We start from the raw sequence: 24,710 nt of genomic DNA on the forward strand, positions 1-24,710 counted from the left end.
GAATAAGAAATACATAGATAAATAGAGTCCACAAGAAAATTAGGACTGGATCATGTAAAGCCTTATAGGTTAGGGTAAGACTTGGCATTTCATGCTAATTATGATATAAAGCCACCTACAGAGTTTGAATACAGAAATCGTATGATTGGTCTTGAATTTTGAAAGGATTGCTCTGTTGCTGGTGGGAAATAGTAAGAAGAGTTCAGTGGAAAAAGGGAACCAGTGAAATGGCTAGCATAAGTGCCCAGGTGATGGTGCTCAATGATATTGCCTGGACTAGGGTGGTGACACATGGGAAGAAAAATGTTGTCATAACAGATATGAGATACAGGATTTGCCTCTAGATTAGGCAGCCTGATAACTAGAAGATTTACACTGACATTTATTGATATAAAGAATATTTTTTTCTTGTAATATTTTTTATTTGGGGGCCATGCTGCACGGCATGTAGGATCTCAGTTCCCCAACCAGGGACCGAAGCGAACCCTGCATTGGAAGTGTGGAGACTTAACCGCTGGACCACCAAGGAAGTCCCAAGAATATTTTTAAATGTGTATGTATAGTAGGGGAAAATGAGGTCAATCTTAGGTTTTGTATGCTTGAAATTCCTATGAGACATTCAGAAAAGAGTGAGAACAAGTTAATGAATTTATTAACACTCTGGTTAGTGACTGGTTAATTGCAGTTCAGCGAGTCAAAACCATTCCCTCACCCACCCATATGGAAGTGCAAACTTCATAAAATGTTGCCACTTTAGTAGAAAAATACTTGTACTTTTTCATTTTAATGCCTTGTCATTAATCACTGATAAACGTGAAATTTTCACTTTTTTTTTTTTTTTTTGTGGTACGTGAGCCTCTCACTGTTGTGGCCTCTCCCATTGCGGAGCACAGGCTCCGGACGCGCAGGCTCAGCGGCCATGGCTCACGGGCCAGCCGCTCCGCGTCATGAGGGATCTTCCTGGACCAGGGAACGAACCCATGTCCCCTGCATCGGCAGGCAGACTCTCAACCACTGCGCCACCAGGGAAGCCCTGAAATTTTCACTTTTTGAACCATATAATTTTGTTCTGTGAATCGTCTAATCATTCCCTTAACTATCATCCCTAAGATTTTATTTATTTACGTTTTTTTAGAATGTTTATTTTTTTTTTTTGCTTTGAATGGTTTCTTCCTTCCTTCCTTCCTTCCTTCCTTCCTTCCTTCCTTCCTTCCTTCCTTCCTTCCTTCCTTCCTTTCTGGCTGCGTTGGGTCTCCGTTGCTGCGCGTGGGCTTTCTCTAGTTGCGGTGAGTAGGGGCTACTCTTTGTTGTGGTGCGTGGCCTTCTCATTGTGGTGGCTTCTCTTGCTGTGGAGCGCAGGCTCTAGGCACGCTGGCTTCAATAGTTGTGGCATGTGTGCTCAGTAGTTGTGGTGCACGGGCTTAGTTGCTCTGCAGCATGTGGGATCTTCCCGGACCGGGTCTTGAACCTGTCTCCCCTTCACTGGAAGGCAGATTCTTAACCACTGTACCACCAGAGAAGTCCCCGCTAAGATTTTAGTACAGGTTATTAATACTAATCCTGTGTGTATTATTTGTCAGAATGTTTTTTTATGCAGACATCACTTACCTTTTAATTTTATGATGCTTTGAGGAATGATTACTCTTAAATCTTTATAAAGCCATTTTTATAATTGTGATTTGCTTCCATTGCTTTTAAGTTTAGAAGTTCTTTCATTTCCACCCTTTCCTACATTGTTGCAGTTTTATTACACATAATTACTTTGTCTATTGAATTAAATGTAGCTGATAGTATAAAAGTGTTATTTAATTAAATTACAAATAGTTTCTCAGTAATTCATGATTTTTGTAAGGACACTGTCATCCAGTCCTTATAAAATACTAAAGTCTGTTTCCCTTCTTAGGTATAAGCCCTAATGCAAAATTTTCAGTTTGAGGACACAGAGGACAACTCTGTCGAGGCAGGTGACTGTATCAGCAGGCTTACAGCTACCAGCCAGTAGAGTTGGAAATTATGGCAATGAACCCACTACTATTTGTGCCTAAAATATAGCTCTGAACCCTGTATCGTATATGCCTAAACTAATCTCTGGACCAGATTAACTCATCGTGTGACTCAACCTTTGATTCTGTGAATTATGGTCAGCATAACATTACTCCACAAGGATGGGTACAATGCCTTGTAGCTCAGCTTATTTAGCTGGGACCCTGACCTGCTGCCTGACTCTGGCTAGTTCCCTCTGCTCACTCTGAGGGGCTGCAGCCCTCCTATAATCGGAGTAAAACCCAGATCCGGAGCAGCTGACATATGGCCTTCGCATTCAGCCTCACTTTCCTTTTTGTTGCCATAATTGCCATTCTATACAAAGTTATTTTCTCTGTTTCATCTTAGGCTGTTACATTAATGTTTCCATGATAAGTAAACTTGTATCAACCCTCCAAAATATGCTAAACAATGAATCATACCAATTGACATAGAAGATCATGGGTGAAAATCCAAAGGGGCACCTTAATTAAGTATCAGCAACATTTGGCAGGGCAGTGGTGTAGGTGCCTGTGCCCACATGTGAAGGTGTGTGAGTGTAATAAAAAGTGTTTTCTGCTAGCATAAATTCACATTTCAAAATTCTATTAAAAATAGCCACTTATAAAAATTTGACATAGGTGACCTGGAAATATTACAGCTGAGGCCAGCTGAGAGTGATGTGTAGCTGACCTTCATTTTATATTGAAAGTAGGCAGCATCACTCTTTAGATTTGTGCAAAAACTCATTAAGCAGAGATGGAAATATATACTGGCTCTTTCTGAGCTAATGACTGTTTATAACGTATCCCAGATGAAAAACAAAAGTATCTTGGAGTCAAAAGTCACTAAGCTTGAGAAATGAATGACAACATGTTGTCAAATATTAACAACAATAATAATGCTGGGGTTTGCCCTCCAAATTAAATCAGTATATCCCGCCCAATTTCTGAACTAAATAAAAATAGACAAGGAGTAAGACAGACATATGTCAAAATATCAACTTTTTGTCTGATAAAAATGGATTTCCTAAACTTGGACCCCAGAAGTAGGCAGCTTATCTTCCCAAAACTGGATATCCCTTGACAAGCTCTCTCTGTAGTGTATGAAATAGTACCAGGCACACAGTAGGTACTCATGGAGTACTGAGTAAGGAGAGCAGGATAAAAATTCTCTATGGGCCACCAGAACTCAAGAGCAAGGAGCACATAACCAAGCACATCAAGTTTATTATTCCCACATTTAATTATTAGCAATAATGAGCAGGGGGGCTTCCCTGGTGGCGCAGTGGTTCAGAGTCCGCCTGCCGATGCAGGGGACACGGGTTCGTGCCCCGGTCCGGGAAGAGGCTGGGCCCGTGAGCCATGGCCGCTGAGCCTGCGCGTCCGGAGCCTGTGCTTCTCAACGGGAGAGGCCACAGCAGTGAGAGGCCCGCGTACCGAAAAAACAAACAAACAACAAATAATGAGCAGGAACCATTTCTCCCAGCTCAACAAATATTAAACTATGTATAGTAAGTATACAGCACATTTTGTGTAGTAAAATGAACTCTTCTTGGATAGATATTTTCCTATAAAAAATTCTAAGAAAATTCCTGATTAAAAGAACTTGGAGCTGAAACTGAAAGCCTGAGGAGCCTGCCTGTGAGTAAAATCATATTGCCTGCGTTAAGAAAAATGATGTTCAGTCAGCTATTGCCAAAATGTAAAAGAGTATGGTTGCAGAAACAGGAGTTGGCAAAATGCTGTAAGATATGCAATTTGTTATTAAATTCACTGAGAATTTTGTGAGTAGAAGTGTGTGTGTAGAAGTAAATGAGCTTGGTACCCATTTGACAAAGAATAAATCTTAGAGAGCATGTAGGGATAAAGCAGCTGAGAAAGTCAGAACCGTGAAGAAGTAAGCTATTAGAGGTGATCTGGAATTATGCAATGATTTCTGCCTTCTCACAATTAATGAACTTGTGAGCTTGAACCAAGTTAACTGAAATCTCAAAAGTAAAGAGAGTTTCCAGATGATATTGTGTTACCGATGCTTGATATTTGTTGAATTCACTAGTAATTTTGAATTCATTAGTAACTTTGAATTCATTAGTAACTTTGTAATTTAAGTAGTATTTCCTTTTTAGAAATGAGAAGGCTTAAATTAGTCATTGAGGAAGCTGACCAGGACATACAGATACCAATTATAAGAGAAAATTTCAAAATGTGTGAACATGTATAACTGATTTCAAAACGTGTCACTTTAAATACTGTACCTCGTATCTTCAGATAACTAAAAATAATTTTTAAAAGAAGTTGAAAGCAAGCACATTACACAGCAACAACACTTCAGGGTATAGTCCAGCATGATTATATTAGGTGAAAACAAAAACAAAAACTCTTTGCATTCATGCCACTTTCCTGTAATTTCAAGTGAAAGGTACCCTGTGGTCCATCACATGCCTTATGCATATCAAATAAGTGACCAGACATGCTGAGTGCATCACTGTTCTACATCATATCTACAGCAGAGCCAATGTTGACATAATGAAGACTTACAGCTTAGTTTCTTGTCTAACCCAGGCGATAAATTTTTGTGTGTATGTTTGTGTGTGCACTTATGTTATCTACTTTTATTAAATAGTCATGTGAAGCAAAGGTGTGTTAATTGTTGTTGTTCATTGATCTTAAAAACAACAACTATACCAAAAGCACGAGGACAGAATTTATAAAACAAACTAAGTTTACAAACCCCACATCTGAATTTTTTTAAAAAAGCAAACAATAACCTCCTTACCTGTGACATCCTCATCTTCACATTTTGAAGTCATGAAATTGAAGCTCCGCTTTTTATTTTCTGCATATTTTCTCCTCCAGCCTGGTCCTTCTGAAGCACATTTCTACATCTTGAGTGGAACCATTTATTACATTTTCTAAGAAATCATTTAAAAACAATTCCTAGAATAGAAGTCACCTTCTGTTTCAAAGATGGTGACTCTCTAACCAAAACAAAGAGCATTCCTGGTTTTGTAGTCCAAATCTAACACTCTTCTAGACACTTATCATTCAAGAAGGAAACTGTAACAGAATGCCTCAGAGAATATAACCATCTTTCTTGATTTATGAGATGTACAGGATATTTGTCTCAGTCGCTTGGAATACTGGAGTGTTTTGTCATATCCTCTTAAAAAACCAAATCTCTACTTTGGTTAAAATATTAACACTTCAGCAAAATCAAAATACTTCTTATTTCTCTGCAGAATAATGAAATCTCCCTAATCCCCTACCCAACAAAACCAGTTTATACATCATGCATCTCTACCTAATTTACTTGTAATGATTTGCAATTTTGAAAAATGGAATGATACTCTTTTATTCTCATAATACTCTTTCCTACACTTTTCAACTCATGTCACTTTATATTTTCACTGAAAATAAAGGCACTTTAAAAAAGAAGACTTGACATAGAGACTAGGAGAAAATACAAGGATTCCCTGTACCTTAATTCTCCCTTTTTCATTTTCCATAAGGAAAATAGATAATATTGCCTCTATCACTGTAAGGAAAATATATGGAAGTTTGAAAAAAAGGATATCATGGTAGGAAAGGATGGGAAAGAAGAGGAAGAGAAGAAAAGAGAAAGGAAGCGAGGTGTGGCATAAATTCCTTCCATGTCTCAAATTTGATATGAGCAGACTTTAAAATATGTATAGAAACTTATTGTTTGACTCTGAGTGTAGACGTATAAAGGCACATACTAAAGAATCAGAGTACTTCCGTTCTTCTACAGATATTTATCAACTAATTGACATGAGGCAAATAACCTAAGTTTCTGGTCCTCAATTTAGTAATCTGTAAAATGGGTAAAATAATAGTATTTTTTTCTAATTTAGGAGTGGTTTTATAGTTATATTTCCAGCATGCCGAAACAGCATGACACATGGTAGTTTTGTAATAAATATCTGTGAAATAAACAAAATAATGTCAGACTTCCTTGGTGGTGCAGTGGTTAAGAATCTGCCTGCCAATGTAGGGGACACAGGTTCGAGCCCTGGTCCAGGAAGATCCCACGTGCCACGGATCAACTAAGCCCGGCCGCCACATCTACTGATCCTGTGGTCTAGAGCCCGTGAGCCACAATTACTGATCCCACAAGCCACCACTACTGAGCCCACGTGCTGCAACTACTGAAGCCCATGCACCTAGAGCCTGTGATCCACAACAAGAGAAGCCACCGCAATGAGAAGGCCGCACACCGCAACGAAGAGTAGCCCCCACTCACCACAGCTAGAGAAAGCCCGCATGCAGCAGCGAAGACCCCACATGGCCAAAAATAAATAAATAATAATGATAATAATATAATGTCATGTATTTCAAATACTGGCACAACATAGACATTCCCTAAATTATAGGTATTTTTAGCATTGCTTTGATTCTGTGTTTTTACCAATTAATGAGTCCTGGGGCTACTCATACTTCATTATAGGTTTTACTGTACTTGTTTATACAATAAACACTGGCTTGGGGGTCATTTTAAGGTTAGAGGAAAGATCCATATCACTTAACACTTCCCCCCATCTCATATCCTTCAGTTGTCTGACAATTCAACTTCACTTGGGGAATAAAAAGTTGGTGATAAAAATTCATTACTGAAAGGCTGCATGATACATCGACTTAGCCTCGGTTTCATACAGGTGCTAACTGAAGCTATTTGGTAAACCTTGAATAGGTATGTTAGGTGGGAATGCTTTCCTAAGGCAAACGTGTTCATGGACAATATGAGTGCTGTTGGCTTCCTTCCTCCTCTGCCCTCCCTCCCTCTCTTTCTCCTCTCTCTCTCTCTGTCTCTCTCTGTCTCTCTCTCTCCCCTTCTTCCCTCCCTCTCTATGTGCTCTCTCTGTTCCTCCTTATTTTCTTTCCTTTTCACTAAAACAATTTTCTTCTGACATTGTGGTTAGCTGCCTAAATTTTTGGGAATCTGATTCCACACTGCACAGATGCTCAGAAGACAGATTGCTTCCCCTAAATTTCTGAGTGGAACTGATGCAGTAAGAAAGATGAAAACCCCTGAAATCACTAAAGTTTTCCTGGCAGATACTAAGCTGATAACCCTCTAAGTACTTTGAGAATCATAGTGCAATGTTCCTGATAGGGGAAATCAGAGATTAAATAAAGTCAGATTTACGTACAGCTCTATTGCGTTCTTTTAAGGAGCTTTGCTTTTAAACCTGGAGACAGACAGGGTACTGTTGATTTAAATATTATGGGAAGGTCACGTGTTAAGTCTTTCTCCCACACATTAAAAAACCCACAATAAAATATCTTGTTGAAGCTTAATTCCCTATACCTCAGAAAGTCCTGTCTCTTTCCTGCTTCAAGCCCTTGGCACATTCTTACTACCCCAATAGCCACCAAAAACCAACAGCTGCTTAGGGTGGAAATGACTACAACTCTCAGACAGCTGTTGGGGATAGTTTTCAACCACAAAGATACGTAAGTTGAAAAGTTCACAGCAAACTTTTTCCCATTCTCAAAGAAGGAGATTGCTACACTTTTGATAACCATAAAAAGGGGAGATCACTGGGTAAAGAAAAAGTCGTGTTTGAAAGTGGTAAAATCCAATTGTCACTAGTAAATTAGCAAATATTTTAAGGATATAATGCTGAATTGTGAAGAAGCCACTGGTGCTTTTATTAACTGCTAGCTGGAATATAAAAAAGAACATTTAGAAAGTTTAAGAATGCTTATATTAGTAAAAAATAGAAAAAAATGTTCTATATTACTGACAAATTCTGTATATAGAGCAGGTTAAACTATCTACAGTTATAAAAGCAATTTTATAAAATAATATTTGAAGACTAAAGCATGTTCATGATATATTAAGTAAAATGATTATAAAACAGTAAATAAAATTGTTTAATTTTGTATATATATTTACCAACATGTATGGCTATTTCTAGTTAGTAGAATTTGGGGATATTTTTTTTTCTTCTTGCCTTTATTTAAATAGATCCTTCAATGAACTTGCTTTATTCTTAAAATATTATGATACTAAAATGCTTTGAAAAGAAAGCAGCAATGCAAGTCACTACTTGGAGATATATTTGGAGCAGAAGCCTTAAGTCTAGCTAGGTTTTTCTGATTGCTGTGGGATCTTTGGATTCAAGGTCAGTTGATTGGTGTACTACACAAAAAATACTCAAGTTAACAGTGTAAATTTAGCTTGATGTTGGTGCAAGTAGTTTATTTGGAAGCAAAGGAGACGGGACATGAGACAGGGAAAGTCCACAAAAGGCTGCATCATTGAGCAGAGGCTATTGCTGTGGACAGCTGAGGCTCAATCCAAAGTGGACCCTTTAACACATTCAGCCCATCTGTGTTGAATACTAATTGGAATTACACCACTGAGAGATGAGGAAGCTGTGCACTGTACACTAATTTCTATCCCTCACTGGTTGAGGGTCACTCCCAGAGTGTTAACGTCCACTTCCAATGTGTCCACAAAATGTCCACAGATGACTGGCAGGGAAGAGGCCTGGGACACCAACAGAACCTCCCATTAGCCTTGTAGGATACCTGCATTTATAACTGAATATGTTCTTAAGTAGGGGAAGCTATCCCTGGATTAAGAAGATTAGATGGGAGGGTAGAAATCTAACCTTGAGTTCCAATTCTGCTGCTTGGGGCTATATAGGCTTTGACAAACATTGAACATCTCTGAGTCTTAATGTCCTCATCTATGAAATATCAACAGCACTGCCTGCCTACAATCTTTCCTTAAAATGGCACCAAAGATAATCATGTTTTGGAAAGATGATAAGGAACGAAGATGTGCCTAATGTTTCCACCTCTGGTTGGAAAATACAGACCAAGAAGTTAAAATAAATTTGAAACTTGTGCCTGGAACAGAATCAAGATTAATAGAATGTCACAAATTTTCTTAAAATTTTGGAAATTCATATTCTCTGACTGTGTTGAGAGACTATTATCACCATAACTATTGGTGTTTTGGTCTCAGCAGATTCCTGACCCTTAAGGTCTTCGTTCCATCTGAGGCCAACATAAATGAAACCCTCCTTAATATTGTTTTTCTGGTTGATATAACTAGATCTCCTCTTTCCTTAAAAGATAACTTCCTTCTCCAAGGGTGTGCTATCTCTACTGTGGTTGTATTTAGTGAAGGACGTTACAAGTTCCATTTGCTTCCTGCAGGGGGAGAATGTGACCCTCAGGTCCAGGAGGAAGATTCCAGCCCCTCCTCCCTCACCCCAGGCTCCTTTTTGCACATGCAGCCACACTCACCACTTTGGGGCTCAGCTCATCTTTCACGGCTGGCCATCTGCCAACACTGCTTTGAACTGTGGAAAATCTGAGAAGTGCTTGATAGCTTTTTATATAGCTTGGTTTGATACCAATAACTCTTGAGTGTGGATGTCAAGGCAACAAAGCTGCAACTCACAAAGAGAGAAAAATAATAAAATAAATTCCCAAAGATTATGAGTGAATTATCTGTGAAATGCTCAGAAGAATTTTCCTATTGTTTCTCTGTGCGTTTCTCAGAGGGCCTTGTTAATTACGGTTCAGGACCAAGAAGTGAATCTGTCATCAAGTCGCCATCTCTCCTGCATGCATAACAAATTGTTCACATAAACTGTCCCCAAATCTCGTCATCTCTCACTTCCTTCCTCCAGGAACTTTAAGGCATTGTACTGGCTAGACTAGCCTGCAGTTCCATTATATGAGAAGAACAGTTTGGCTTTAGCTGTAATTTTCAAATATTTATGAGACCAAGATTAGGGACAGAACCAAACAGGACCTCTGAATGTGTCCTTTGAGTTAATAACTTCAGTATTTTATGGAGTTAGAGGAGCAGGAAGATTGGCGGGTGGGAAGGTGAGACAGTGACCCCCCTAGATTTACACAATAAACTGTTATCCATTCCTTTGAAGATAATTTCTCTATAGATGCTGCTAAACAGAGGAGCTGAACCTCAGGCTTAGATCACTTCTCTTCTGAAATCACAGCATCAACAACAGGCTCAGCATTTGGTCCATGTGTATTTTCTCCCCTCCCCTCCCCCCTCCACCCCCTGCAGAGAGAGAAAGAAAAGCATAGCTGAGCTTTAACTAAATGGAGCCATGCCAAAGAACTTGGCATAGACATTTGTCTTTGGTACTTAGAGAGGAGAAGGAAGTTCTTGAAGTTAACTCTAGGCTGTGCAGAACAATGTCAATTCAAAATAATTGGAATTTATTACCATAAACTAAATAGAATAGGCAAGTGCTTACTTACTTGCTACTAAACTTTTCTTCTGATGTAGTTAATCCTATCAAAGTATAAAAGGAAATGCATGTATTATCAAATTTAAAACCATCTAGGGGTAATTTTGTGATCTGTTTTCAAGCTGTGGTACTTGACTTTTTTTTTTTTTAACTTTCCCCATGACTGCCTACCTTGTTCCTATTTTCCCAACCATTCAGCTCTATTTTGATTCATCTCTGCTAACACTTTCTTATCTTTCCTCAGCAGCCAGGTATGACAGTAAAGACATTGAGTAGTAAAATCTAGAGATGTGTGCTTTATAATGTTTTGGGTTGAATTGTGTCCCCTCCCGAATTCATATGTTGAAGTCCTAACATCCACTACCTCAGAATGTGACTTTATTTGGAAACAGGGTCCCTACAGAGGTGATCAACTTAAAGTGAGTTTATTAGTGTGACCCCTAATCCAATAGGACTGATGTTCTCATAAAAGGGAAAATTTGGCATACAAACAGAATGCCATTTGAACATGAAGACAGCCAAACACAAACCAAGAAGAGAGGCATGGAACAAATCCTTCCTTTACAGTCCTTGGAAGGAACCAACCCGTCAATACCCTGATTCCAGACTTTTGAACTCAAGAACTGTAAGATGATAAATTTCTGTCCAGTTTGTGGTACTTTGTTACAGCTGCCCAGGCAAACTAATACACATAACTGTCAGTTATTTCATAGACAATCTGAAACATGGCATTTCTTGCCTCTGGACCTTTGTTTACTTAAATATAATATAGAGTAATTATACATACTTCATCTATTTGTGAAGATACTATCAAAGCTCAGATAAGAAAATGACCATAGTAATAGCTGCATGTGTATGCTACTGTATATATACTGCTTGAGGCAAGTGTCACAAGTAGGTGTTTTTATGAGTAAAATTTAATGGTGTTCAAGATTATCATCTTACTACCTAAGTATCTGAAATTCTGAATTATTTGTTTCTGTAGTCTAGAGACCTTATTAAACTACAAATAATGTTCAAAATGTCACTAGGAATAGTTCAGAGGCCAGAGCAATAGTCCAGATAGAGAAATGGTAAGTAGAATAGAATAATGAATACTGTTATTTAAGAATATTAGTGACAAACTTTGAAATATTAATGGAGAGAAGAAAGTTAACTATCATGAACGTAACTTGGATAACCTTATGTTTGCTTTAAGAGCCTGGTTCTTGATTTGAATCTGTACCTTCAATTAATTTGCATATATTTGCAACACAGTGTTTAGACTCCCATATTCCAATGATAAAATTAATCATGAGAAATACCCCAGTTATCTTTATACTCACCAAAATGCACAAAGTATTGTTAAAGTTTTTACAGTTCACCTGTCTAATGATCAGAGGCAAGCTCCATGGGGAATGGAGCATGTCTCTTTTCTACCCCAAGGAGGGAGAATTCATATTTAATAAGAGTGCAGTATATATATGCCCATTAAAAGAAAGAAGAGAAGGGAAGGCAGGGAAGGAATTATTTAAACCCAATCTGAAGATGAATTTCCTCAGGCTCACATTTCCACTAAGTGGGCATTGCTTTCTTCCTCAATCCTCAAGAATTGTTCAAAGTCCCCTAAAAATCAGCTCTGCATTCTCTCCAACAAGAAGTTTCAGGAGGAGCTTCAAGATGGCAGAAGAGTAAGACGTGGAGATCACCTTCCTCCACACAAATACACCAGAAATATATCTACATGTGGAACAACTCCTACACAACACCTACTGAATGCTGGCAGAAGACCTCAGACCTCCCCAAACGCAAGAAACTCCCCCAGGTACCTGGGTAGGGCAAAAGAAAAAAGAAAAAAATAGAGACAAAAGAATAGGGACGGGACCTGCAGTGGGAGGGAGCTGTGAAGGAGGAAATGTTTCCACAAACTAGGAGCCCCTTCATGGGCGGAGACTGTGGGTGGCAGAGGGGGGGAAGCTTTGGAGCTGTGGAGGAGAGTGCAGCAACAGGGGTGCGGGGGGCAAAGCAGAGAGATTCCCACACAGAGGATACCGACCAGCACTCACCAGACTGAGAGGCTTGTCTGCTCACCCACTGGGGCGGGCGGGGCTGGGAGCTGAGGCTTGGGCTTCGGAGGTGGGATCCCAGGGAGAAGACTGGGGTTGGCAGCGTGAACACAGCCTGAAGCGGGCTACTGCACCACAGCTGGCCAGGAGGGAGTCCGGGGAAAGGTCTGGACCTGCCAAAGAGGCAAGAGACTTTATCTTGCCTCTTTGTTTCCTGGTGCGCGAGGAGAGGAGATTAAGAGCTCTGCTTAAAGGAGCTCCAGAGATGGGCGCAAGCCGCGGCCATCAGTGCGGACACCAGAGATGGGCATGAGATGCTAAGGCCACTGCTGCCACCACCAAGAAGCCTGTGTGCGAGCACAGGTCGCTATCCACACCTACCCTCCCGGAAGACTGTGCAGGGTTCCGGGATCCAGGGACAACTTCCCCGGGAGAACGCATGGTGCGCCTCAGGCTGGTGCAACATCACGCCGGCCTCTGCCGCACAGGCTCGCCCCACATCCGTACCCCTCCCTCCCCGAGGCCTGAGCAAGCCAGAGTCCCCGAATCAGCTGCTCCTTTAACCCTGTCCTGGCTGAGAGAAGAACAGACGCCCTCAGGCAACCTACATGCAGAGGCGGGGCCAAATCCAAAGCTGAACTCCGGGAGCTGGGCGAACAAAGAAGAGAAAGGGAAATCTCTCCCAGCAGCCTCAGGAGCAGCGGATTAAACCTCCACAATCAACTTGATGTACCCTACATCTGTGGAATACCTGAATAGACAAGGAATCATCCAAAATTGAGGAGGTGGACTTTGGGAACAATGACATATATATATATATATATATATATATATATATATATATATATCCCTTTTTCTCTTTTTGTGAGTGTGTATGTGTATGCTTCTGTGGGCGATTTTGTCTGTATAGCTTTGCTTTTACCATTTGTCTTAGGGTTAGGTCTGTCTGTCATTTTGTTTTGTTTTGTTTTGTTTATTTTAGTATAGTTTTTAGCTCTCGTTATCATTGGTGGATTTCTTTTTTTGTTTGGTGCTCTCTTCTTTGTTTCTTTCTTTTGTTAATTACTTTTTAGAAAATATTTTTTAATAATTTTTTTTTATTTTAACAACATTTTTATTTTATTTTATCTTCTTCTTTCTTTCTTTCTTTCTTTTCTTCTCCGTTTTATTCTGAGTTGTGTGGATGACAGGCTCTTGGTGCTCCAGCCAGGTGACAGGGCTGTGCCTCTGATGTGGAAGAGCCAAGATCAGGACACTGGTCCACAAGAGACCTCCCAGCTCCACGTAATATCAAATGGCAAAAATCTCCCAGAGATCTCCATCTCAATGCAAAGACCCAGCTCCACTCAATGACCAGCAAGCTACAGTGCAGGACACCCTATGCCAAACAACTAGCAAGACAGGAACACAACCCTATCTATTAGCACAGAGGATGCCTAAAATCATAATAAGGCCACAGACCCCCCAAAACACACCACCAGACGTGGAGCTGCCCACCAGAAAGAAAAGATCCAGCCTCATCCACCAGAACACAGGTACCACTCCCCTCGATCAGGAAGCCTATACAACCCACTGGACCAACCTTAGCCACTGAGGGCAGATGCCAAAAACAACGGGAACAATGAACCTACAGCTTGCGAAAAGGAGACACCAAACACAGTCAGTTAAGTAATATGAGAAGACAGAGAAACACAGAGCAGATGAAGGAGCGAGGTAAAACCCCACCAGATGTAACAAATGAAGAGGAAATAGGCAGTCTACCTGAAAAAGATTTCAGAATAATGATAGTAAAGATGATCCAAAATCTTGGAAATAGAATGGACAAAATACAAGAAACGTTTAGCAAGGACCTAGAAGAACTAAAGAGCAAACAAACAGTGATGAACAACACAATAAATGACATTAAAAATTCTAGAAGGAATCAATAGCAGAATAACTGAGGCAGAAGAACGGATAAGTGACCTGGAAGATAAAATAGTGGAAATAACTACTGTAGAGCAGAATAAAGAAAAAAGAATGAAAAGAATTGAGGACAGTCTCAGAGACCTCTGGGACAACATTAAACACACCAACATTAGAATTATAGGGGTCCCAGAAGAAGAAGAGAAAAAGAAAGGTTTCAGAAAATATTTGAAGAGATTATAGTTGAAAACTTATGAAATATGAGAAAGGAAATAGTTAACCAAGTCCAGGAAGCACAAGAGAGTCCCATACCGGATAAATCCAAGGAGAAATATGCCAAGACACATATTACTCAAACTATCAAAAATTAAATACAAAGAAAAAATATTAAAAGCAGCAAGGGAAAAATAACATACAAAGGAATCCTCATAAGGTTAACAGCTGATCTTTCAGCAGAAATTCTGAAAGCCAGAGGGAAGCGGCAGGACATATTTAAAGTGGTGAAGGGGAAAAACTACAACCAAGATTATTCTACCCAACAAGGATCTCATTCAGATTTGACGGAGAAATTAAAACCTTTACAGAAAAGCAAAAGCTAAGAGAATTCAGGACCACCAAACCAGCTTTACAAAAAATGCTAAAGGAAATTATTCAGACAGGGAACACAAGAGAAGGAAAAGACCTACAATAACAAACCCAAAACAATTGAGAAAATGGTAATAGGAACATACATATAGATAGTTTCCTTAAATGTAAATGAATTAAATGCTCCAACCAAAGACATAGACTGGCTGAATGGATACAAAAAAAGACCTGTATATATGCTGTCTACAAGAGACCCACTTCAGACCTAGGGACACATACAGACTGAAAGTGAGGGGATGGAAAAAGATATTCCATGCAAATGGAAATCAAAAGAAAGCTGGAGTAGCAATTCTCGTATCAGACAAAATAGACTTTAAAACAAAGACTATTACAAGAGTCAAAGAAGGACACTACATAATGATCAAGGGATCAATCCATGAAGAAGATATAACAATTGTAAATATTTATGCACCCAGCATAGGAGCACCTCAATATATAAAGCAAATACTAACAGACATAGAAGGGGAAATCGACAGTAACACATTCATAGTAGGGGACTTTAACACCCCACTTTCATCAATGGACAGATCATCCAAAATGAAAATAAATAAGGTAACACAAGCTTTAAATGATACATTAAACAAGATGGACTTAATTGATACTTATAGGACATTCCATCCAAAAACAGCAGAATACACTTTCTTCTCAACTTTTCATGGAAAATTTTCCAGGATACATCATATATTGGGTCACAAATCAAGCCTTGGTAAATTTAAGAAAATTGAAATTGTATCAAGTATCTTTTCCAACCACAATGCTATGAGACTAGATATCAATTACTGGGAAAAAAAACTGTAAAAACTACAAACACATGGAGGCTAAACAATACACTACTTAATAACCACAAGATCACTGAAGAAATCAAAGAGGTAATCAAAAAATACTTAGAAATAAATGGCAATGAAAACACGACGACCCAAAACTTATGGGATGCAGCAAAAACAGTTCTAAGAGGGAAGTTTATAGCAATACAATTCTACCTTAAGAAACAACAAACATCTGAAATAAACAACCTAAACTTACACCTAAACCAATTAGAGAAAGAAGAACAAAAAACTCCCCAAATTTAGCAGAAGAAAAGAATTGGTAAAGATCAGAACAGAAATGAATGAAAAAGAAATGAAAGAATGATAGCAAAGATCAATAAAACTAAAAGCTGGTTCTTTGAGAAACTAAACAAAATTGATAAACCATTAGCCAGACTTATAAAGAACAAAGGGAGAAGACTCAAATCAATAGAATACAATACAGAATAGAATACTGTATTCTGTATATAATTGTATTCTGTATATAACTGTATTCTGTATATAATTCTGTATATATACTGTATTCTGTATATAATACTGTATATAATAGAATACAGAATAGAATACAATAGAATACAAATCAATAGAGAAATGAAAAAGGAGAAGTAAGAACTGGCACTGCAGAAATACAAAAGGTCATGAGAGATTACTACAAGCAGCTATATGCCAATAAAATGGACAACCTGGAAGAAATGGACAAATTATTAGAAATGCACAACATTCTGAGACTGAACCAGGAAGAAATAGAAAATATGAACAGACCAATAACAAGCACTGAAATTGAAACTGTGATTAAAAATCTTCCAGCAAACAAAAATGCAGGACCAGATGGCTTCACAAGTGAATTCTATCAAACATTTAGAGAAGAGCTAACACCTATCCTTCTCAAACTCTTCCATAATATACCAGAGGGAGGAACACTCCCAAACACATTCTACGAGGCAACCATGACGGATACCAAAGCCAGACAAAGATGTCACAAAGAAAGAACACTACAGGCCAATATCACTAATGAACATAGTTGCAAAAATCCTCAACAAAATACTAGCAGACTGGGCTTCCCTGGTGGCCACAGTGGTTGAGAGTCTGCCTGCCAGTGCAGGGAACACGGGTTCATGTCCTGGTCCAGGAGGATCCCACATGCCGTGGAGTGGCTGGGCCCATGAGCCATGGCCGCTGAGCCTGCGTGTCTGGAGCCTGTGCTCTGCAACGGGAGAGTCCACAACAGTGAGAGGCCCATGTACCGGAAAAAAAAAAAAAAAACTAGCAAACAGAATCCAACAGCACATTAAAAGGATCATAGACCATAATCAAGTGGGGTTTATCCCAGGAATGCAAAGATTCTTCAATATACGCAAATCAATCAATGTGATAAACTATATTAACAAACTGAAGGAGAAAAAACATATGATCATCTCAATAGATGCAGAGAAAGCTTTCAACAAAATTCAACACCCATTTAGGATAAAAACCCTGCAGAAAGTAAGCATAGAGGGGACTTACCTCAACATAATAAAGGCCATATATGACAAACACACAGCCAACATCGTTCTCAATGATGAAAATCTGAAAACATTTCTTCTAAGATCAGGAACAAGACAAGGTTGCCCACTCTCACCATTGTTATTCAACATAGTTTTGGAAGCAGTCAGAGAAGAAAAAGAAATAAAAGGAATCCAAATCGGGAAAGAAGAATTAAAGCTGTCACTGTTTACAGATGACATGATACTATACATAGAGAATCCGAAAGATGCTACCAGAAAACTACTGGAGCTAATCAATGAATTTGGTAATGTAGCAAGATACAGAATTAATGCACAGAAATCTCTTGCATTCCTATAAACAAATGATGACAAATCTGAAAGTGAAATTAAGAAAACACTCCCATTTACCATTGCAACACAACGTATAAAATATCTAGGAATAAATCTACCTACCTAAGAAGACAAAAGAACTGCATGCAGAAAATTATAAGACACTGATGAAAGAAATTAAAGATTATACAAATAGATAGAGAGATATACCATGTTCTTGGATTAGAAGAATCAACATTGTGAAAATGACTCTACTACCCAAAGCAACCTACAGATTCAATGCAATCCCTATCAAATTACCACTGGCATTTTCACAGAACTAGAACAAAAAATTTTGGAATCTGTATGGAAACACAAAAGACCCCGACTAGCCAAGGCAATCTTGAGAAATAAAAACTGAGGTGGAGGAATCAGGCTCCCGGCCTTCAGACTATACTACAAAGCTACAGTAATCAAGACAGTATGGTACTGGCACAAAAACAGAAATATAGATAAATGGAACAGGATAGAAATCCCAGAGATAAACCCACACACATATGGTCACTTTATCTTTGAATAAAGCAGGCAAGAATATACAATGGAGAAAAGACAGCCTCTTCAATAAGTGGTGCTGGGAAAACTGGACAGCTACATGTAAAAGAATGAAATTAGAACATTCCCTAACCCCATACACAAAAATAAACTCAAAATGGATTAAAGACCTAAATGTAAGGCCAGACACTATCAAACTCTTAGAGGAAAACCTAGCCAGAACACTCTATGACATAAATCACAGCAAGATCCTTTTTGACCCATCTCCTAGAGAAATGGAAATAAATACAAAAATAAACAAATGGGATCTAATGAAACTTAAAAGCTTTTGCACAGCAAAAGAACCATAAGCCAGACAAAAAGACAACCCTCAGAATGAGAGAAAATATTTGCAAATGAAGCAACTGACAAAGGATTGATTTCTGAAATATGGAAGCAGCTCTTGCAGCTCAATATCAAAAAAACAAAAACCCAATCCAAAAATGAGCAGAAGACCTAAATAGACATTTCTCCAAAAAAGATATAGATTGCCAACAAACACAGGAAAGAATGCTCAACATCATTAATCATTAGAGAAATGCAAGTCAAAATCACAATACGATATCCCACACCGGTCAGAATGACCTTCATCAAAATATCCACAAACAATAAATGGTGGAGAGGGTGTGGAGAAAAGGGAACCCTCTTGCGCTGTTGGTGGGAATGTAAATTGATACAGCCACTATGGAGGACAGTATGCATGTTCCTTACAAAAGTAAAAAAAAGTACTACCATACGACCCAGCAATCCCACTCCTGGTCATATACCCTGAGAAAACCATAATTCATAAAGAGTCATGTACCAAAATGTTCATTGCAGCTCTATTTACAATAGCCAGGTCATGGATCAACCTAAGTGTCCATAAACAGATGAATGGATAAAGAAGATGTGGCACATATATACAATGAAATATCACTCAGCCATAATAAGAAATGAAATTGAGTTATTTGTAGTGAGGTGGATGGACTTAGAGTCTTTCATACAGAGTGAAGTAAGTCAGAAAGAGTAAAACAAATACCATATGCTAACACATATATATGGAATCTAACAAACAAACAAACCAAAATGGTCATCAAGAACCTAGGGGCAAGAGGGGAATAAAGACACAGACCTACTAGAGAATGGACTTGAGGATACAGGGAGGGGGAAGGGTAAGATGGGACAAAGTGAGAGAGTGACATGGATATATATACACAACCAAATGTAAAATAGATAGCTAGTGGGAAGCAGCCGCATAGCACAGGGAGATCAGCTCGGTGCTTTGTGACCACTTAGAAGGGTGTGATAGGGAGGATGGGAGGGAGGGAGATGCAAGAGGTAAGTTATATGTGGATATATGTATATGTATAACTGATTCAGTTTGTTATAAAGCAGAAACCAACACACCATTGCAAAACAGTTATACTCCAATAAAGATGTTTAAAAAAAAGTCTCTAATGGACGGACTGATATTTCCTTGCTCAGATTGAGAAATGCAGATGAAAATTTTGAATATATGTATATTCTCTGTTTCTTGATGTGTTGTATAAGCTTTCAAAAGGAGCCAATATTTTATTGCTTCAAGAGTTTTATCAAAAGATGTCATCAATATATTTGTGATAAAGTATTAATAAACTAAAAATAAAATCTTATGGTTACATGTATTTTGATTAGCACATTACTAGTCAACCCAATATTGTAAAACAACATCCCCCTGTACCATTTCCTTGAGAAACCTCAAGCTGACATAATTGCAGTCCTGTAGGGCAGAACTCACTGCTAGAGGTTATTCCTAAAGCATGCAATTTTATGAGAAGAAGCTGGATAGAGAAGTATCCCAACAACATGACGAAGGTGATCCTTAATAGCTTTTTTTTCCTGAAACTCATAAGAGACGAATTCGAGAGGAGAAGGATGTGATGGACTTTTTCTGCACGATGGGTAAAATGCTGGAGCTCATTATTGCTCCTCCCCCACTTTGGTTCAATTTGTTTCCTACACTGATAAATGCTGACTTCCTTGGTTCTAAACCCACTTGCCAAGACTGAAACACCAGAGATGCTCTCAACTGTCATGTTAACTCAGCCAAACTGTCATTTGTAGAAACCTTTGCAAATTTACTTTGTATTGAGCTGGTAACGTCTGACTAATTTCTACTAATACTGCACAGCAGCTATAACCACTTTTGCAAAGCACATTAGCCTTGTTTAACTGGCATCATAAATAATAAATTTAAGGTGCTGGGAATTGGCTTATATTCCGTATTGCTTTTTGACATATTTTTGGAGTCAGGTACGTTATTTCACACTAATGATTCTGCTAAACCCAGAGGCTTGTGTCTGTATTCTTACATCCCAAAGAGATATTTTCTTATATTCCCAATGTTCCAGTCTTGTCTCCAGAAAATAAAAATGTGCAATTTTCTAACAGTTCTTTCGCAGGTTATTTGAATTGCACCCTGGCCTTATTTTTCAAATCTCCTTCAACTCATTCCAACCCTTATCTCCTTTTATCATGGTTAGCATTGCAGGCTTGGTATCAAGATCTAAGGAATTCTCAAACTTCCATCAAAGAAACAAAATGAAGGCAGCAGTCAAGAGAGACTAGAGAAATCAATTACATGCAACAAATTTAGTCAACTTTGAGCACATCCACTTGCCGAAGTGTAGAGGGGAAGGGTTCTGACTTTATTTTGCTCTTAGTGGTGGTGTACTGGCTGTAATATTTGCCAGCATATGTCCTTTAAAGGGACTTCAGACTATACTACAAAGCTACAGTAATCAAGAGAATATGGTACTGGCACAATAACAGGAATATAGATCAATGGAACAGGATAGAAAGCCCAGAGATAAACCCATGCATATATGGTAATCTTATCTTTGATAAAGGAGGCAAGAATATACAATGGAGAAAAAACAACCTCTTCAATAAGTGGTGCTGGGAAAACTGGACAGCTACATGTAAAAGAATGAAATTAGAACATTCCCTAACACCATACACAAAAATAAACTCAAAATGGATTAAAGACCTAAATGTAAGGCCAGACACTATCAAAGTCTTAGAGGAAAGCATAGGCAGAACACTCTATGACATAAATCACAGCAAGATCCTTTTTGACCCACCTCTAATAGAAATGGAAATTAAAAACAAAAATAAACACATGGGATCTAATGAAACTTAAAAGCTTTTGTACAACAAAGGAAACCATAAGCAAGATGAAAAGACAGCCTTCAGAATGAGAGAAAATATTTGCAAATAAGCAACTGACAAAGGATTAATCTCCAAAATATACAAGCAGCTCATACAGCTCAATAACAAAAAGACAAAAACTCAATCAAAAAATGGCCAGAAGACCTATATAAACATTTCTCAAAAGAAGATATACAGATTGCCAACAAACACAGGAAAGAATGCTCACCATCACTAATCATTAGAGAAATGCAAATCAAAACTACAATGAGGTATCACCTCTGACACCAGTCAGAATGGCCATCATCAAAAAATCTACAAACAATAAATGCTCAAAAGGGTGTGGAGAAAAGGGAACCCTCTTGCACTGTTGGTGGGAATGTAAATTGATATAGCCACTATGGAGAACAGGATGGAGGTTCCTTAGAAAACTAAAGATAGAACTACCATACGACCCAGCAATCCCACTCCTGGTCATATACCCTGAGAAAACCATAATTCAAAAAGAGTCGTGTACCACAATGTTAATTGCAACTCTATTTACAATAGCCAGGGTATGGAAGCAACCTAAGTGTCCATTGACAGATGAATGGATAAAGAAGATGAGGCACATATATACAATGGAATATTACTCAGCCATAAAAAGAAATGGAGTTATTTGTAGTGAGGTAGATGGACCAAGAGTCTGTCATACATAGTGAAGTAAGTCAGAAAGAGAAAAGCAAATACTGTATGCTAACATATATATATGGAATCTAAAATATATATATATATGGCTCTGAGCAACCTAGGGGCAGGACAGGAATAAAGATGCAGACATAGAGAATGGACTTGAGGACAGGGGGAGGGGGAAGGGTAAGATGGGACAAAGTGAGAGAGTGGCATGGACCTATATACACTACCAAATGTAAAATAGATAGCTAGTGGGAATCAGCCACATAGCACAGGGAGATCAACTCAGTGCTTTGTGACCACCTAGAGGGGTGGGGTAGGGAGAATGGGAGGGAGAATAAAGAGGGAGGAGATTTGGGGATATATGTATATGTATAGCTGATTCACTTTGTCATACAGAAAAAACTAACACACCATTGTAAAGCAGTTATACTCTAATAAAGATGTCAAAAAAAAAGAGTAAATGAGAAAGGTGGCTTTTGAATTGATTCTCATAATGAGAATCAGTTAATATCATAGCATGGGATATAGCAATATGATGGATTAAAATAAATAGTGTAGGACCTAGAGTCTGTCATACAGAGTGAAGTAAGTCAGAAAGAGAAAAATATCATATATTAATGCATATGTGTGGAATCTAGAAAAATGGTACAGATAAACAAGTTTGCAAGGCAGAAATAGAGACACAGATGTAGAGAACAAATGCAAGGACGCCAAGGGGGGAAACTGGGAAGGTGGTGGTGGTGGGATGAATTGGGAGACTGGGATTGACATATATACACTAATATGTATAAAATAGATAACTAATAAGAACCTGCTGTATAAAAATAAATTCATAATTTAAATCAAATTTAAAAATAGTAATAATAAAATAAAATAGTGTAGGGACTTCTAAAAGTCCACTCATGAACACCAGTTACTAGGTTAAGGAAAACACTTATTTTTTTAAATTATTAAATTAAAGGGAAAATGAAAAGGGTAGGAAAAGCAAACGGTACTTCACCCTAAGCTGCATATTCCTCACCCTCTGAGGATGAGATCAGGATGGAGGGTGCTGGCCATGGATCTGGGTTTCATGGCACATCCAGCAGCAGGAGCTGGCTTTTGTTGGGTCCCATCTTTTGTTGTTTGGATTTGTCTTATGGGAGCACTCTTTGAGTGCTATTGATCACAAAGCATCAGAGCGGCATCATCTCCTGTATGCAGACTCTCTAGCCTCCTTCACTTATAACATGCCACACCCTTCCACTTTCAGCAACTTGTCCTTAGAACAAGATCTTGTTTCATTTGTGTGTATTTCATGCAAAGTTTCATGGGGGGGGGTTGTATGAAAACTTGATACGACTATGCAAATGTTGAGGGACTAAGATGGAGAATTAGGAGTCTGCAAACTACATTTCCCATTTTCTTCTGATAGTTTGTTTATTGTTAAGTTCTATTAGCAAGAGGGACTGGGGGCAGATTAGAAGGTGGCATTTCTTCCACTTACTCTTTCTCTTTTCCTTTCTTTCATAGAATCTCAGAAATGGTGCACTGCTTCTTTAATCCCAGCATTGGCGGCGGTGGCTCTTCCTCCCAGATCTCAGGGCTGGAAGCGGTGGCAGTCCTTGAAGCTGGGAGCTTATTCTGCTCCCAAGTCCTGGTTCAGAAGCCCCCTTCCTTCTTTTCACTCCCCGTTCTTCTTGGGGTTGATAATTGTTGGTTTACCTCCTTTTCTGTTATTTTCTCTTGAAGTTTGCCCAACTATGTAATCAATCTTTGTACTATATTATTTCTATTTGAGATATCTGGTAATCAATCATTGTACCACATCACTTCTATTTGAGATGTTCAGTTTCCTTTTGTCTTGACTGGACCCTGACTACTACAGGGAGAAGATATGGGAGAAAGAAAAATGTGAGACTTTCTGGTTGACTGATGCATGGGGATGACATACAAAATAGAAATGTATGGTGGTAATGTGTATAAAATAGAAAACTTTCCTTAATCTCTTCCATAACAACCTTAATAACATTTTTCCTTTCTTGCCAATGAGTTTGTTGAAAAAATATTTCTCCTTTATTAAAATTATGAAATAATTAATGCATATAAATATATAAGTATATGCAACGTGCAAATACATATAAATATATACAATTGGTTGTTATACAATAATAATAAAGAAATATACCTCTGCCTGACATCCTGATTAGGACATAGAATAACCTATGTGCTAAATGCATCACATTTCTCTCCCTCACTCTAATGGGAAATCACTATTCCAAATTTTGTTTCTCATTCCCTTGGATGCCTTAATAGTTGAGTAAAAATGAGACCATTATTGTAATTTGCATTTCATTGTTTGCTAATAAAGTGAAAGACTTTTCATGTTTTTTGGTCATTAATCTTCCCTCCTTTGTCAAATTTTTTTTAAATTTTTCTATTTGTTTCCTTATGTTTTATAATGGTTCCTTTATGCATGTTGTATAGCAATCTTTCATTCACTATATATGCTATAAATATTTCTTTACAGTTTGTGTTTGGTCTTTTTACTTTATTTGTGGTGTGAAGTGAGAAACAGACATTGCTAATTTTAAAAGAGTAGCATTTATCATTCATCTTATTTTTGCTTTTTGGTTTAAAACATCTTTTCCCATTGCTATCAACACGAAGATGTAAAGATGTTTTCCTATTCTTTTTCCTAAGAGTTTAGAGTTCTACCGTATACATGTTGGGCCAGTAATGTATTGGGAAATATGTAGAATATATATTATACATATTAAAACTATATGTATGTAAACTATATATATGTAAAATATGTCAT

This window comes from Leucopleurus acutus (assembly GCF_964270905.1).
Source record: "Leucopleurus acutus genome assembly, chromosome: 1".
NCBI classification, from domain to species: domain Eukaryota; kingdom Metazoa; phylum Chordata; class Mammalia; order Artiodactyla; family Delphinidae; genus Leucopleurus; species Leucopleurus acutus.